This window comes from Cupressus sempervirens, chromosome 7 (assembly GCF_028749045.1).
Source record: "Cupressus sempervirens isolate cs-2001-9-10 chromosome 7, ASM2874904v1, whole genome shotgun sequence".
NCBI lineage: Eukaryota > Viridiplantae > Streptophyta > Pinopsida > Cupressales > Cupressaceae > Cupressus > Cupressus sempervirens.
Window position 1 is genome coordinate 608,323,149 of NC_143124.1, and position 16,532 is coordinate 608,339,680.

Sequence of the window (16,532 nt, forward strand, 5' to 3'; positions counted from 1 at the left end):
TGATAAAAGTTGCAAAGAACCATAAAATAAGCATGTAGGATCCAAGCATGATGTCTTGTAAAATTGTTGGCCATCCTCTATTTCACATAAAATGTTGGATATGATTTCCCTTGAAGATCTTGGTGGCTCATTCATGTCACAATCATGCAAAACAAACTCAGAATGCAAAAACAAACATATATGCCTAAAAACATAAAAATGGTTAGAAAATTCAATATGTATCCTACAAAAACAAGTTGTGCGTGTGTGATTTATCTTGACATAAAAAGGTTTACCCATCTCAAAAAATCTTTGACTTATTCAAATTTGAGGACACATACCAATAAATTTTACAAAAAAGTGTGTCTGAGTTGAGTCCAAAATTTTTTTTGCATGTGGGTCGCGATTTTGGCTACCAATCCTCCTTCTTACAACATCTCTTTGATTAGGGGAAACATGTGTGTTATTTTTCCAAAAATCTTTGATCAATGATTTCAAAGATTCACTAATTTCTTTATCCTTTTGTGGCAGTCTACCACTAAATGTCCATAACTCATTTTTTGTTGGATCTTTCAATCTCTCACACCTTAGCATGCCTCTCCTTAGAGTACCTCTACCAATTTTTAATATTTTTCTTGTCTTTCTCATAAGTCAAGATTTCTTCATTTGGCTACTTACTATTGTTGATGTAGGTACTTGTCTTGTGATATTACTATCTTTGGTGTGTGATTTAGAACCCACTTTGTCATAAGCACTCATTAGATTCTTTACAATGTTTTTTTCATTTGAATCGTTCATCATTCTTAGCCTAAGAATTTTCATGATAGGCCTAAATTTAAAATTCTTCATCATTTCAACAAATATTTTGCATTGACTTGTAATATTTAATTCTTCAAGAAAAATCTCCACATACAATTAACTTTTCTTTGACAAGTATACTTGCTAATCTTGTTAGGCATTGATTTCAAAATGTTAGTATCAATATCAATCAAATATTTTTGTCTTCTAAAATGAATTCTAGAAGGTGTTATAATCTCTTCCATTCCATCAATATTTTGAACATATCAACATAAGGTTGAGTGTATTGTGTACCTTGAACCGAAGATGATGTGCCTTGGTAATAAGATGCAAAAGATGGAATATCACCTACTTGATGTGTTGATGTTGTGTCTTCAACATGACATGATGAAGTTTGTACATCATCAGATCTACAAATTAGTGTCTCTTCAACATGAGAGGATGATATGACTCCAACATTGGAAGATGATGTAGCTTCACAATTCAATTGTCTTCTTGAGCTTAACAGTATGATTCATTCTCTTTGTCTTTCGAATTCTTCCTCTTTGTTTCTTTGTATCGGTGGTTCTTGATCCTCTTCAAAATTCAATTCTTCATTATTGCTTTTCAATTTTCTTTGTTCACGTAGTAGTTTCATTTTATCTCTTTTAATTGCCAAATCTCTCTCCCTGTCTTCATTGGTTTGAGTTTTTGGTTTCTTCCTTGGCATGATGATGATTTCTACATGTCAAATTATTCGAACATCTGAATTACTTACAATGTGTAAATTACAAATCATTCAAATACATATAAAACTTACAATTATTTGAATAAATACATGATATATATCAAACAACTTGTCAAATTTCTAACCATTTCAAAATAACATTTTATTCAAACATACAAATTTCAAAGAATTCACTATATATTGAACAACATGTCAAGTTATAATCAAATATGTATCTATATATCAACAAACAATATTTAAAAAGGATTGCACTAACCTTTTCTATACAAAGAATATTCAAAAAGTCTTCAAATTGCATATCCAATGATTGAATTTGGTGTTTGCTAGCTTCAAAAAGTCTTAAAATAGTGTTTGCTATGTTGAAACCCATGTTTTCTATTAGAACAACATAATGCACAACAAACCAAAAGTAGAGAATGGATGAAATGAGACCCAAACTTTCTTTTTGACCATTTTTGGGTGATTTGACATAGTACGTATGCACTATAAAGTGCGTACACACTATATATGTAAAAACACATCTCTCCCTATCCCACCATCCCCCATCCCCTACTCTCTCTCCTCTCCCATCCCCTACTCTCTCTCTCTCACTCTCCCTCTCCTACTACTCTCTCTCACTCTCACTCTCCCTCTCCCATCACCTACTCTCTCTCCCCCATCCCCTACACTCTCACTCTCTATCCTCTCCCATGCCCTACTCTCTCTCTCCTCTCCCATCCCTTACTCTCTCTATCTCACACACTCCCATCACCCCTCTCTCTCAGGCTACTCTCTCCCATCCCCTACTCTCTCTCCCCTCTCTCATCCCCTACTCTCTCTCTCACTCTCCCTCTCCCAACGCATACTCTCTCTCTCTCCCTCTCCCACTACCTACTCTCTCTCACCCTCTCTCCTCTCCCATCCCCTACTCTCTAGATCTATGACACACACTCCCATCCACCCCTCTCTCTCCCTCTCCCACTCCCTCTCCCACTGCCTACTATCTCTCTCACTCTCACTCTCTCTCTCCCTTTCTTCTCTCTCTCTCATGTCCCCTACTCTCACTCTCTCTCCCATCCCCCTACCCTCTCCCATCCCATACTCTCATTCTCTCTCTCTGCCACCTCCTACTCTCTCTCTCACTCTCTCTCCCATCCCCTACTCTCTCTTACACACACTCCCATCCCACCTCTCTCTCCCTCTCTCTCTCTCTCCCTCTCTCACCACCTAGTTTCTCTCTCTACTCTCTCTCCCCTCTCCCACTGCCTACTCTCTCACTCTCACTCTCACTCTCTCTCTCTCTCTACTCTCTCTACCACCCCCTACTCTCACATTTTCACACTCTCTCCCATCCCCTACTCTCTTTCTTACATGCATTTCCATCCCCCCTCTCTCTCCCTCTCCCAATCCCTCTCCCATTGCCTACTCTCTCTCTCCCATCCCCTACTCTCTCTTGAGCTACTCTCTCTCCCCCCTCTCCCATTCCCTACTCTCTCTCTCTCTTTCACACACATGCACTTGCATCCTCCTCTCTCTCGCTCTCCCTCTACCACTCCATCTCCCACTGCCTACTCTCTCTCTCCCCCATCCGCTACTCTCAATCTCTCTCCCATCCTATACTCTCTCTCTCCCCATCCCCTAATCTCAATCTCTTTCTCCCACCTTGTACTCTCTCTACCACCCCTACTCTCTCACACTTCCTCTCTCTCCCCTCTCCCATCCCCTACTCTCTCTCTCTCTCTCTCTCTCTCTCTCTCTCTCTCTCTCTCTCTCTCTCCCACTGCCTACTCTCTCTCACCCTCTCTCCTCTCCCATCCCCTACTCTCTAGATCTCTCACACACACTCCCATCCCTCCTCTCTCTCCCTCCCTCTCCCACTCCCTCTCCCATTGCCTACTATCTCTCTCTCTCTCTCATCCCCTACTCTCACTCTCTCTCCCATCCCCCTACTCTCTCTCACACTCTCTCCCATCCCCTACTCTCACTCTCTCTCCCATCCCACTACTCTCTCTCACACTCTCTCCCATCCCCTACTCTCTCTCACACTCTCTCCCATCCCCTACTCTCACTCTCTCTCCCATCCCCCTACTCTCTCTCACACTCTCTCCCATCCCCTACTCCCACTCTCTCTCCCATCCCGCTATCTCTCTGCTACCTCCTACTCTCTCTCACACTCTCCCATCCCATACTCTCTCTCTCTCTTACACATACTCCAACCCCCCTCTCTCTCCCTCTCCCACTCCCTCTCCCACCACCTAGTCTCTCTCTCCCATCTGCTACTCTCTCTCCCCTCTCCCATCGCCTACTCTCTCACTCTCACTCTCTCCCTCTCTACTCTCTCTCTGCCACCCCCTACTCTCTCTCACATTTTCACACTCTCTCCCATCCCCTACTCTCTGTCTCTCTCTCTCTCTCTCACACATTTCCATCCCCCCTCTCTCTCCCTCTCCCACTCCCTCTCACATCCCCTACTCTCTCTCGAGCTACTCTCTCTCTAGCTACTCTCTCGCTCCCCCTCTCCCATTCCATACTCTCTCTCTTTCACACACATGCACTCCCATCCTCTCTCTCACTCTCCCTCTCCTACTCTGTCTCCCACCGCCTACTCTCTCTCTCCCCCATCCTCTCAATCTCTCTCTCCCATCCTGTACTCTCTCTCTCTCCCCATCCCCTACTCTCAATCTCTCTCTCCCACCCTGTACTCTCTTTGCCACCCCTACTATGTCTCACACTTCCTATCTCTCCCATCCCCTACTCTCTCTCTTGCACACATTCTCATTCCTCCCTCTCTCTCCCTCTCCCACTCCCTCTCCCACCGCCTACTCTCTCTCTCCCATCCCCTACTCTGTCTCTCTCCCCTCTCCCATCTCTTACTCTCTCTCTCTCTCACTCTCTCTCTCTCTCTCTCTTTCACACACACCACACACTCCCGTCCTCCCTCCCTCTCTCCTCTCTCTTCCCCTACTCTCTAGATCTCTCACACACACTCCCATCCCCCCCTCTCTCTGTCTCCCACTCCCTCTTCCACCACCTACTTTCTCTCTCTCTCTCTCTCTCACTCTCTCCCTCTCTACTCTCTCTCTTATCCCCTTCTCTCTCTCTCTCTTCCCTCTCCCATCCCCTACTTTCTCTCTCTGCCACCCCTACTCTCTCTCACACTCTCTCCAATGTCCTACTCTCTCTCTCTCTGAGGCACACACTCCCATCCTCCTCTCTCTCTCTCCCTCTCTCCCTCTCTCGCTCCCTCTCCCACTACCTAATCTCTCTCTACCATCCCATACTCTCTCTCTCACCCCTACTCATTATCTCACACTTCCTCTCTCTCCCATCTCGTACTCTCTCTGCCACCCTTACTCTCTCATTTCCTCTCTCTCCCATCCCCTACTCTCTCTCTCCCCTCTCCCATCCCCTACTTTCTCTCTCTCTATCTCTCTCTCTCTCTCTCTCACACACACACACATAGCCATCCCCCCCTTTCTCTTTCTCTTACTTTGCATCTCTTCTTCCTTCTCTATCCACTAATTAGGTCTCAATAGTGCATGCTCACTATAGCATGTACACGCTATTGAAACCCAAATTCAAAAGCTCTAAATAGAGGTTTGGAGTTTATAAACAGGTCTGAGACATGTTTTACTGCAAACATACAAAAAATGATTGATTTTTCTTGTGTGCTCTCCTTCAGGATTCCTCGTGGTTGGGCATCGATAAGATCAAGTTACATGACATTGTAGGTCTCTGTGTTAGCTATATAACCATATAATTTATTTTTAATTTGAACTATTTCAAGCCTTTCATCTATAATTTCTTTTGAATGTATGTCCATTTTTTTGTCAAAAACCACCATGTACTAATTGGGCTGTAGATTTTAGCTCGTTCATCAAATTTTGCAACAACTTAGTTTTTTAGAAACTAGACTTCATTCTATGCACTTTGAATTTATTATTATTATTTTAGATTAGTTTTCAATTATTTCTAGGAGGAGCACACAGATATTTCACATTTTTGGGATGTGTTTAGTTTAAAAATTCATTAAAAAAAATACACATTATAAATTTATCCAAAAATTTTGGTATAAACTAAATAGTGTTAAGTAACTTTTGACCAAAGCGATTAAAGAATTTCAAAAAAAAAGTTAAAATTTTAGGGGGGGCACACTTTGTAGTGTGTTATGTTTTTTTGGAATAAACAGTACCACTTTTTGTGGCCCCCTTTTTTGAGGACCTAAAACTAAACCATTTTGAAAAAAAATTATTAGTTTATATACTAGATTCAAAGGACTAGGACTTTTGTTTTTGTCATATCTTAAAATTTTGAGCATAACTATCTTCAAATTCTTGTTGAAGTTTAGAAATTGTTGATTTTAGGAAAAAGGTGTCCACTTATACCCCTCTTTTGGCACAACAACTTGGTGCACTTACCCTTATGAGAAGTTAAAATGAACCAACAAACTTCCATGTAGTACCAGTAAGAAGATATACCAATTAGTAAAGGAAGTTGTTAAGGAAAGTCATGAATAGATATACCAAGAAGTAAAGTGATGTTAAACAAGTCAAGTGGTAAACAAATAGGACAAGCGATGTATAGGTCCAAGTGGTAAAGGTAGATAGTGTTTGAGTAGTAAATAGAAAAAGACATCAATGAGTGATGAACAAGAAAGTGAGTGGTGAATAGGGAAACTACCGTTAGGAAGAAAAGGTGAATATCACTAATTGATATATACAAAAAATAGGTAAAGGTAACCAATTTTAATTAATTGAAAGAATGACCATGAAGGACTTAGATTCATTAAATTTGGTCAAAAAGTAAAACACATTACATAGATTGAAGAGTTAAATGGACAAATTCATAGGGATTTGTGAGTTGATCTTTTGGTAAATTCAAGTAATATTTTAGAAAATAAGAATGAATAAATATTTTGCATTGGGAATGACATAAGGATTAAGATCTAGGTGATGTGGTCAAGACTGTGAGTTTTTGTGAATTAGTTAAGGATTGTAAAATATTTTTGGAGGGAAATCAAAACCATAGTTAGTTTTTCATCTTGAAGGTAAGGAACCTTTATAAATTGTTAGTTTCTATGTAGAATAAGTATGAGAAAATAGTTGCTTATCTCAAGAATTTTTTAACATTCTTGATTAGATGCTATGATAGAGATAGTTGCAAAGATGTTACATGATTGATGAATGGTCAAGAATAGAGCATAAAGGATGTGATCAACTTTGAGGTCAACAATATATAGTTCAATTACTCTTATTGTATTCCTAATAGTTTCAAAAAGTTTTTAAAAATACTTTAAGAAAGGTAGTCTTTGATAGGACTTATTTATAGATCCCTTAATAGGGTGAACACTATAGTAATGGGATTAAAATCCTCTAAGAGGGGAGTCTATAATAGGACTTTAAATACTTCTAACAAGGTATCAATCACTCCCAATAGGGCGAGTCACTCAAAAAGTGACAATTGCAGCTCTTAATAGAACATTCGTTTCTACTACAGTTAAAAGATTGTGGGTGTCATCCCCACCATATTTTTTCCCTCTAATCAAGGGTTTCTATGAGACCAAATCAAAGTATTTTGATGCATTTTTTATGTGTTTATTTCATTTTACTTTACAATTATGATATATGTTTCATAATGTTGAAAGTTTATCTTCGCTACAAGTTTATGGTCATCGGTTTGAATAGGTGAATTTTACTAGTACTTATTCACCCCCACCACTCTCAGCACCTATTATTTCCAACAATTCTAACCAGAATGAAATCCTCTTGAATAATTGACCTCATCCCATTAAGGTAATAGGAAAATTTCTCCTTGTCATCTTTTGCATGACCTGCTCTCATGAGAACTTGATAAAACTCTTTTGTATACCCCTGAACAAATTTGTGTGCTTTCTTCAACCCTTGATTTCTCCAATAGTTCAATCTCATAATTGATAGGAATTAATTATACCTTCAATTTATTTACCATTCATCCTCATCTTGTGTTTTTCTCCTTTACTCTTCTATTTTGTTCCAACTAAATCTCCTACCACCAAATATTCACATGCCATTTCAGCTTGACCTTCACAAATTTTACCCTCTTTAAATCTTTGATTTCTTTATACTCAAAATATTCTTTTGGATCATTGATCCATTATATCAAGTCCTCCAATTTAAAATTTCCTAAAATGGTGGGATGTCAATCTTTGATCTTCCAATTCTAGACATGGTTCTAAAAAACATATCTTCCTCAAGATTCCTAGCTTCTTTCGCTCTTTCAATCTCAACATGTCTCTCCTCTTCAAATTCATCCTCACTTTCATCACTCGCTTTAATATCCATTTCTCTATGAATATCCTCTTTTAATTCTTGCACTTGTATTTGGAGGGCTCTAAAACCCTCTTCTGTCATACCTCCAACTCTTCCACCATTGTTCTTGTGTGGAGGCATTTTTGTGCTTATTGGTCAAACCCACAACCATGGTCCTAGTGCAAACTGCATCATTCTCAGTGATCTATCTACACACTAAGGAACTCCTACTCTAATACCACTTGATGAAGGGTACTCCTCTTAATAAAACAAACCTATAACAATGATTGAAAAATAATGACAAGTTGCAAGAACCAAAAATTTGTTTCTCATTATCTCCAAAAAGTATGAAATTACAAATTTCAGAAATAAAACATGCAAAGCCACATGGGAATTTTCCTCACAATATTTTGTAAGATAGTGCCACCACAAACATCCTAGAGATATCCTAGATAACCCTACAAGCCTTATTCATATAATAAATTTTCCACTACCCAAGAAGGTTATAAAAAATTAACCCTAGACCCTGAGCCTGACCAACCCTTAATTATTTAATTTTTTCATATTTTATTACATTAGAGTAGGACCCAACAACTTTCAAAACTCAAAAGAAAATTTGAAGGAGATTTATTTTGGCCCATTTCAGGTGGCATGACTTTTAAAGACAAATAACTCATCACTAGTTGCCTTGATGGACTTACAAATAGACATGATATTACAATGAAACATTACTAGCAGGATGATATCTAAAATGAATCTCTAGGGATGAAATAATATTTTTTTGAGCTCAAACGACCAACTTATTAAAAATAGTAAGCCTCCAAATATAGTAACTATATGTATTGAGATAGTCTTTATTGAAAGACAAATTAGAAATATTTTTGGGTTATGAAAGACTAGCCTTACACCAAGGATACTGCTACATCAAAGGATCACTTTTTGAAGGCATGGTCGAATATTGTTTGTTTCATTAAGTTTGTATATATATGCACACTCTTTATTATGAGCTTTTTTGTAGCTTTCATCAAGGTATCCACTTCATAGTACAAACATTATGAATTATTTCAATAATTCATTTTTATTGTGATTTTTTTTTTCTTTTCGAAATAGAGCTTGAGAATCACTTGACATAACCCTTAGTTTCTAAGAAGTCAAGGATAACCACTAGAGGTTAGAGCAAGGTAAACAAGGGGATAGATGCAACTAAATGAGTGAAAATATAACATCTATGAACTCTATCTTGAGGATTAGGAAAAATTTCTTGTTAACTTATATAAGGTATTATACACATGAAATTATTGACATGTATTGAGATAGACCCAATAAAAAGTAAGATTAGGATTAACTCAAATATTTAAGTGGATTTATTCAAATCATTAGGAATATAAAAGGTTACTAACAAATATTATTTTAGGAATCTAGATTGTGTAGTAAATATAGCCTTACGAAGACAAAAATTAGTAAATAATGAACCACTAGTATTCGCCATGGTAGATAGATTATATCTTAAAACTGTGGTAGCAACTAAATATAATAGAAATCTTACCCTTAAACTCATTAATGATTTCCATCTTTGGGCCTTAGGTTTTCTATAAGAATTTAATTTTTTAAAATTGGATTTACCATTACGATGATGAATGTTCTATTATTTTCCAAGATTCGCTGAATTTTTTAATCAAAATTTAAAGGTGAATTCTTTTCCAATAGACCATTTAAGGGGTATGAAAAGAAGACTATATATTTCCTAAGCTAGACACTAACTCATGTGCTTATCACCACATGCTAAATTGTACAGTAATAACTTTGTTGATTTGGCACCACTTATTCTACATATATAAGTTCAAAACATTCACAATTCAACATTCTTCTTACATGAAGTAAATAGAATGGTGACTTTTATTTGTTTGTTTATATTCTTCCAATGTTGAACATATATGTGTTCTAATAAACATGTTTTGACAATATTTTCTTTGGAAGACCCACTACTTTAAGATGATAGGTCACTTTAGCACCACCAAAACCCATATTTGTTCTGTAATAGAAATTTGAATAGCCTCACATGCACATTTAAATTAGTTAAAACATTAGGTACCATATGTCCCTTTTATGGATATTATAATTATCATGCAATTTAATTGATATGCATTTCCTGAGTAGATTCTCAACCATCAAATAAAAGAATATTTATTGTGTTTATATAGTGGTTGATATGCTCTTCAAGATGACCATCATTGTTTCTTTTGAAAAAACAATCAATGTATTGAACACGAAGAGTCTTCTTTTATGTGGATTCATATCTAACTCTCAAATTTCATCATCTTAAAGTGTGCAATAAGATTTTATAGAATTTTTTGGTAAACTGTCTAGACTATGTTGGAGAATAAAACAAAATATATGCGCATTCTATTCTTAGAATCATATTTAGGTAGAGATGTTCAGCAACACATGGTACACCTTAGGGAGTACACATCTACAAGTGATAAGAGTACACATATCCCCCTTAGACATAGATCCTATCATGCACTACTAGATTCAACAAGAAATATGTACAAACCTAAAAAGTGGATAAAGCATAATATTTCATTCTACATAATTAAGGATATGTAAAAATTTCTAATAGATATGTCTATACCAATAAAAGAATTTTAGAGAGTGTTATGAAACCCATCCCACACAACACTTTTTTCAACTTGGTGACAATTAAAATGGCTTTATCTCTAGAAATAATGTTTCAAGATCCCTTAATACAAGATCATGCTGCTACAATATGGTATTTACAAGTCAATGTGTGCTTACTTGAAGAGTATTATGTTTTTCTTGATGTCCTATAATACTCAACCTTTGTCACTAAAACATATTTTCTTGTATTTCTAGAGATAGAACAATTTCAAAATCCTATAATTTTTGGATCATTTGTATGTCAATGTAGTTGTGAAAAAGGAAATCATCAACACCATGTTGACCCATACTTGCATGAAGTACTGTAACGTACGAATTTTCTAAATGTAATTTCCATATGTCAAAAAAAATGTAACGAGGATCATATCTTTCAAAGAAGGAATAAATGGTAAACTTGTAGACTCACTATCTCCTAGATCCCCTTTAATAACATCTCCTAGATTTTCAACACAATTCAATGTGCATACAATAGTAGCTCTCTAGACTTATGTATGTAATCACCTAAAAATGGTCATCTAGACTATTAGCCCCCTTTTCAACATTTTGGCTAAATTAATTTAATCATTTACCTAGACCAAATTGCTAATAATCAATTTATTTGATTATAACCTATAGTTTGACTATGCTATCCTAAGTTCATTATTTGATTAAAAGAACATGTCCCCTTTTAATTAAATAAAAGACCCCATTCTTCTAACCCACTTAAAGTGCACACATAAAGTCCTTTTTCTATTTTACAATTAAAACAAAAGGCTGTGACTTTTGTCTTATATGACAAGTCAACTTATATTCTATTGGCTGACTTGTGTGTGCACATGGATCACTCCTCTTTTTGAATTCCACCGTTGATCATCCACCATCTTCATCTTGATCTCTACCGTCCATACATCTTTAAAAGGGAGAGAGCTTTCCCCCTCAAAGGGATCCTTATTTTGAATATTGTTATGCTGCAAGTTTTCTAACAGGTTTCTTTGGAGCTTTGTGGAGAACTTTTATTTCTTGTCTACATTCTCTCATCCATGGCATCATGGCATTCTAGCTTAGCTTAACTTTCATTTTTACATGTAGCTTAATCTCACATAGCTTAATAATGGTATTGTAACACTCTCATACATGCTTAGCATAGCTGCATTTTGCATCTCATTCTAGCTTAATTTTCATTTTCATTGCATTCTTGAGGAACTCCTTGGGACATTTGCATTCTTGCATCTTGTCTTTGGAACCTCCCATTGCATGGTTTACTAGCAAGAAGAGTATCTCTAAGGCTCATCTGAGAGCCCTTGAACTTGAAATACACTCTCTTGCACTCTGTGGATAGGGAGCTCTAAGCCGGCATCCAAGCATTCCGAACTCATGGAATCATTTGGATAGAAGGGTTTAGAGTGGGACACTTTCGAGTGTACATTTTTGGCGCCCACCGTGGGGCTTGAATCAAGTTTCCAGCTCCATTTGCTTTTATTTTTCATCTCTAGTTTTTTATAGTAGCATATTGGATCTAATCAAATGCTTTTGTAGAATTATCACTTTGGTTTTAAGGCCAACGCATAAGTAAATTGGTTTGAAGGCCAAAAACTTAGTTGGTTTAAAGATTTGATCATATCTTTTAAACCGCTTCGAGTTTGGTTTTGAAATGTTTTTGGCAGGTTGGGTATATGCTCAAAATGTCTCAATTCGATTTTTAGAGCATTTTGACATGATTTTCAAGAGTTATGACTTTTTCTATATTTTTCATAAAAAGCCATTCTTGATCGCAAATCAGCGAATTTTTCAAAAAAACTTACATTTTCAGAAAGGGTTTTCAATTCTAATAGGGGTTCTTTCTTTGTGTTTTGAATTTTGAGGTCGTATTAAGGATCAAAAACTCAATTTGATAAATTTGGTCTATTTTGACAAAATCGATCTCTAGAGCACAAATGAAGAGAATTTTTTAAATATTTTGCATTTTTGGAAAGCTCTCTGATTTTTAATAGAGGTCTCTTCTTTTTATTTTTATTTTTGGATACGAAATCATAGCAAACAAGTCCAATCTTGTTGACTAGGTCAAAATCAAAGAGTAAAAATGAGAGCATTTGTGATTAACTTGAATTTTCTTTGCATGCACTTGGTTGGAAAATAAATTGGATTTTTGAGGCAACTCACCACTTTTTATTGCAAATTTTTATGTTATTTCACACTAACTTTTTGTGCTAAAAAGTTGTGATTACAGGTTGCCATCCTTATGAAAAAAATTGAAACATTGCATAAAAAGAACACATGTCAAAGCTTCAAATGCGCAAGGGCTACTATCATTGTTTGCAGGGCTACCCAAAGCATAAAAACTCAAAATTTCTTGCTTTTTTATTTTCATGTGTGGCATTGACTAATTGTTCATTTTTCATAGGCACATAAAACTTGTGATTGGAGTCTTTTGGTAATAGGAGAGTATGCTCTTCACCCTTGTGGTGTATCAGAAATCTTGACTTGCCATTTGGTTTCAAAAGCAAGGGGTAACTAAATCTTCTTGGCGTGTTTGGAAGAAAATGATTGGAATAGGAGAGTGTGCTCTTCACCTTTGTGGTGAACCAGAAATCTTGACTTCCAAAAGTTGATCCACTTTGTGTAGTTAGAATCCTTTAGAGGGCCTACTCTCGGACAACCTGAGAGGAACGACCCAAGTGGGGACAAGCAGATTACCCGACTCTTCCAACCCACTATAAACTCAAGGCTATCAAGGACACAAAACCTTGATATATGTAGTGTTTGTCTTCACCTAGTGTGATCGCTTATGGGATTTTGACCATAAGAAAATTACTAGGCAAGAATGCTTAAGGTACTCTTGTGATCGCGAGATCGATTACTCATCGCAAGGCGAGGTGTCCCATAATTGGGAGCAAGAGGAACACTATGAACGGAAGCCCTATCTAAACACTCTAAGTTAGTAACTACCCTTTTTAGCTGCTCAACTTCTTGGTGCAAGGATCGATCCTAGTGGACTACCCGGATCACCCCAAGATTTTACACTCACCATATGTGTTCCTTTGGTTGTGCTTATGGCACTTCCATGACAAAGCCAATATCTCTTGTGGGAAACCACTTTCTATGAGGCAAAGGAGCATCAAGCGTGGGCCAAGTTGTTGAGTAATGAATCATGTCCTTTAGGTAGATATTGCTTGATGTGTTCTCAAATGTGGTATACCTATGAAAATATTTGGAACATACACATGATGACAGTTATACAGATTTCTTTTAAGACCTCACATATGCTTGTATCATGCAAAGTTGCTTTGCCCCTTGCTTGATTGTTTGAAGACTACTCCATGTGTCACTATCTTGCTTGGAAAGAAATTTCTTTTGAACATCAAACTTGCTATGGTATCAACTATTGTCAAACTTTGTCAACCAAGTCAAAACATCAAATGCAAACATTTTCTTGTTTTGCTTGCTAAGGGGAGTCTCATCATTTGACTTTGATTTGCTATGTCTCTAGTTCTTGAACATTCTTAAAGTGGCTCTTTGATCTTAGTGCTCTTGGTCTTTTTGTCTTCATGGTCTATGTCCGCTTGCTAGTTATCCTTTTGCTGAAATGGTTGCCTTGATTTCTTGACTACACTCTTGGGTTGGAGAGTTGTTCACTTGTCACCCTGCTTGCTCTATCTATTTGGCTATTTTGGCATCTTTCCTACCTATTGACTTGAGTCATTCATGTCGTAAGTTTCTTGGACATATTGTTTGACAAGTCACTTTAATCTCTCTCTACTATCTTGGCAAGTGAACACTCTACCTCCTATAGTTTCAACATCAAGTTATCTTCTAGGCTCTTTTATGCTTGGCTTTGCATCTAAAACTATGGGATCTAAACCTTGTGCTACCAAACTTCAACCGAATCTAGATGATCATGATATCCTCGATGTCACTAAAGAGTTTCAAGATCTATATGCACAATACAAAGAACTAGAAGAGACAAATGATCTTTCTTACCTTCATCTCTCTAAGCGCATGATAGAAATGAAGTCTAAACTTGAGAAAAGGTTAGAGGAGAAGATTGCATCATTAAATGAATCTTCCTTAAGGTCTTTACATGCATGTGAGTCACCTTCTTTGAGGTCATCCTCTTCTTTTAGGTCTACATGCTCTACTTCAAAACATCAAATGTCTTCATCTTGTAGATCTAAAGACCTTTGTAGAGAACAAGCACTTGCGGCTATGCCAAAATTTTATGATGGACCTATCTTTGATGAAGATAATGATGAAGACATGAATGCGTGCTATTCACTTGAGAAACAACAAGAAGATCCCAGACATATTTTTGATAGAACTTTTGCTCCCTTGGAAGATTCTTATGATGACACTTTGCAAAAACTTCTTGACAATAAGATCATCATGTTACCTAAGTCTAGCTCATATGGAAACCCATTCTTGGATATCTATTGTGTTTATCATCAACATAATGAGCATAGAACTTCAGATTGCATTGAGCTAAAACATAAAATCCAAGATCTTATTGATAATGGAATTATTGATACCTCTAATGACTCATGTGCTGAAGATACTTCTCTTAAGCAAGATTACATTGATGAACCTGTGTCTAGTAGTGGCTCCATTACATCTTCCACTTCTTCCAACACTCATGCATCTCCCAACACTTCAAAGCTTTCCAACATGCCTCTATCAAAAAAAGAACCTAATGCTTTCCACATTGACTACGTGTATCCTCATGGGCTACCTCTAAAAGAAACTCAAGCAAACCTTCACTTGGCTGCAAACCTTTTCCATGCTACTAATCCTAAATATCCTCAACCTTCATGCACTACTATGCCTAATCCATGCACTACTCCATTCACTCTTCATTCTCCCTTGTCCTTCGAAGTGGCTCCATGTCAAGAGGACTCTGAAAAATAAAAAGCTATAAATGTCAAGAAAGATCAAGATCAAGCACCCGTTCATCTCTTTCAAGATTTTTCCATTCCATATCCTATATCTTGTCCACCTCCTAAGTATGATGAAGATATCACTTCCATTATCTCCCTTGAGCTTACTAAAAAATATGAGAAAAGTTCTCTTCATATGCTATCCAAAGCTACTTGTCAAGATCAAAGCATCGCCTCATGTTCTACTTCTCCACATCCACTTCAAAATTGTGCTCAAGCTTCAAGTGCTTCGATAAAAAATGTTGTTCCTATCAAAGGTAATTATGAGTCTATTGATGGCTTTGACCATGTTGCTCATTCTAAAGATGTTGATATCCCTTCCCACTATCCCTTTGCATCTTCTAAATCTATCCTTGGTCCTTATCCATCTAAGCTAAAGCATTCAAACCTTCCATCCATATCGGGGCCTTATGTTCCTCCATCTCCTACATTCACTCATAGCTCATTCCCTATCTCTCCTATAATACCTCAAGATCAACAAAGACACTCATCCTTGATGACTTTTCACCCATCTATACATCTAAACCAGTCATATCATCCTTATTCATCCACAAATCCCAAGTCATTTGGAAGTGAGAATAAACATAAAAATCCATTGAAAAATGAAGATCACTATGTCCCATCTAATCGACATGTGAATGCTAAGAAGGAGAATGCACAAAAGAGACCGCAAAGGTCCACTGTTAAGAGAGCTAAATCAAAGAAAATGTGGGTTCCTAAATCCATCATTGAAGAAATGCAATCTCAAGCACCCAAAGAACGAGGAAAATCTAAAGCTATATGGATTCCCAAGTCTCTTTTAAAAGACTTGAAGATTGAAAATATTTCAAAGTTGACATTCAAGCTTCCAAAGGCTTCCATTCCATCTTCTTCCAAAAATCTTCCTAAAAATATTCCAAAGCCTTCCACTCGACTTTTTTCCAAATCTCTTCTACCAACTCATACATCTAAATCTCAAGCTATTTCATCCATGATTCCTCCATCATTCCAATACCCTTCAAGGCGTGTGTCAATGTTGATCTTGTACAATATTTCAACTACCCTCATGAAATCCTCTAAAGCTTACACTAACTTTCTATACATGAACTATTATCCTCCATATACTCTTCCTACTACCATTTCTCTTTCATCACCCTATCAACATCTTTGAGCATACCTTTCTATGGTCTTGGCTTA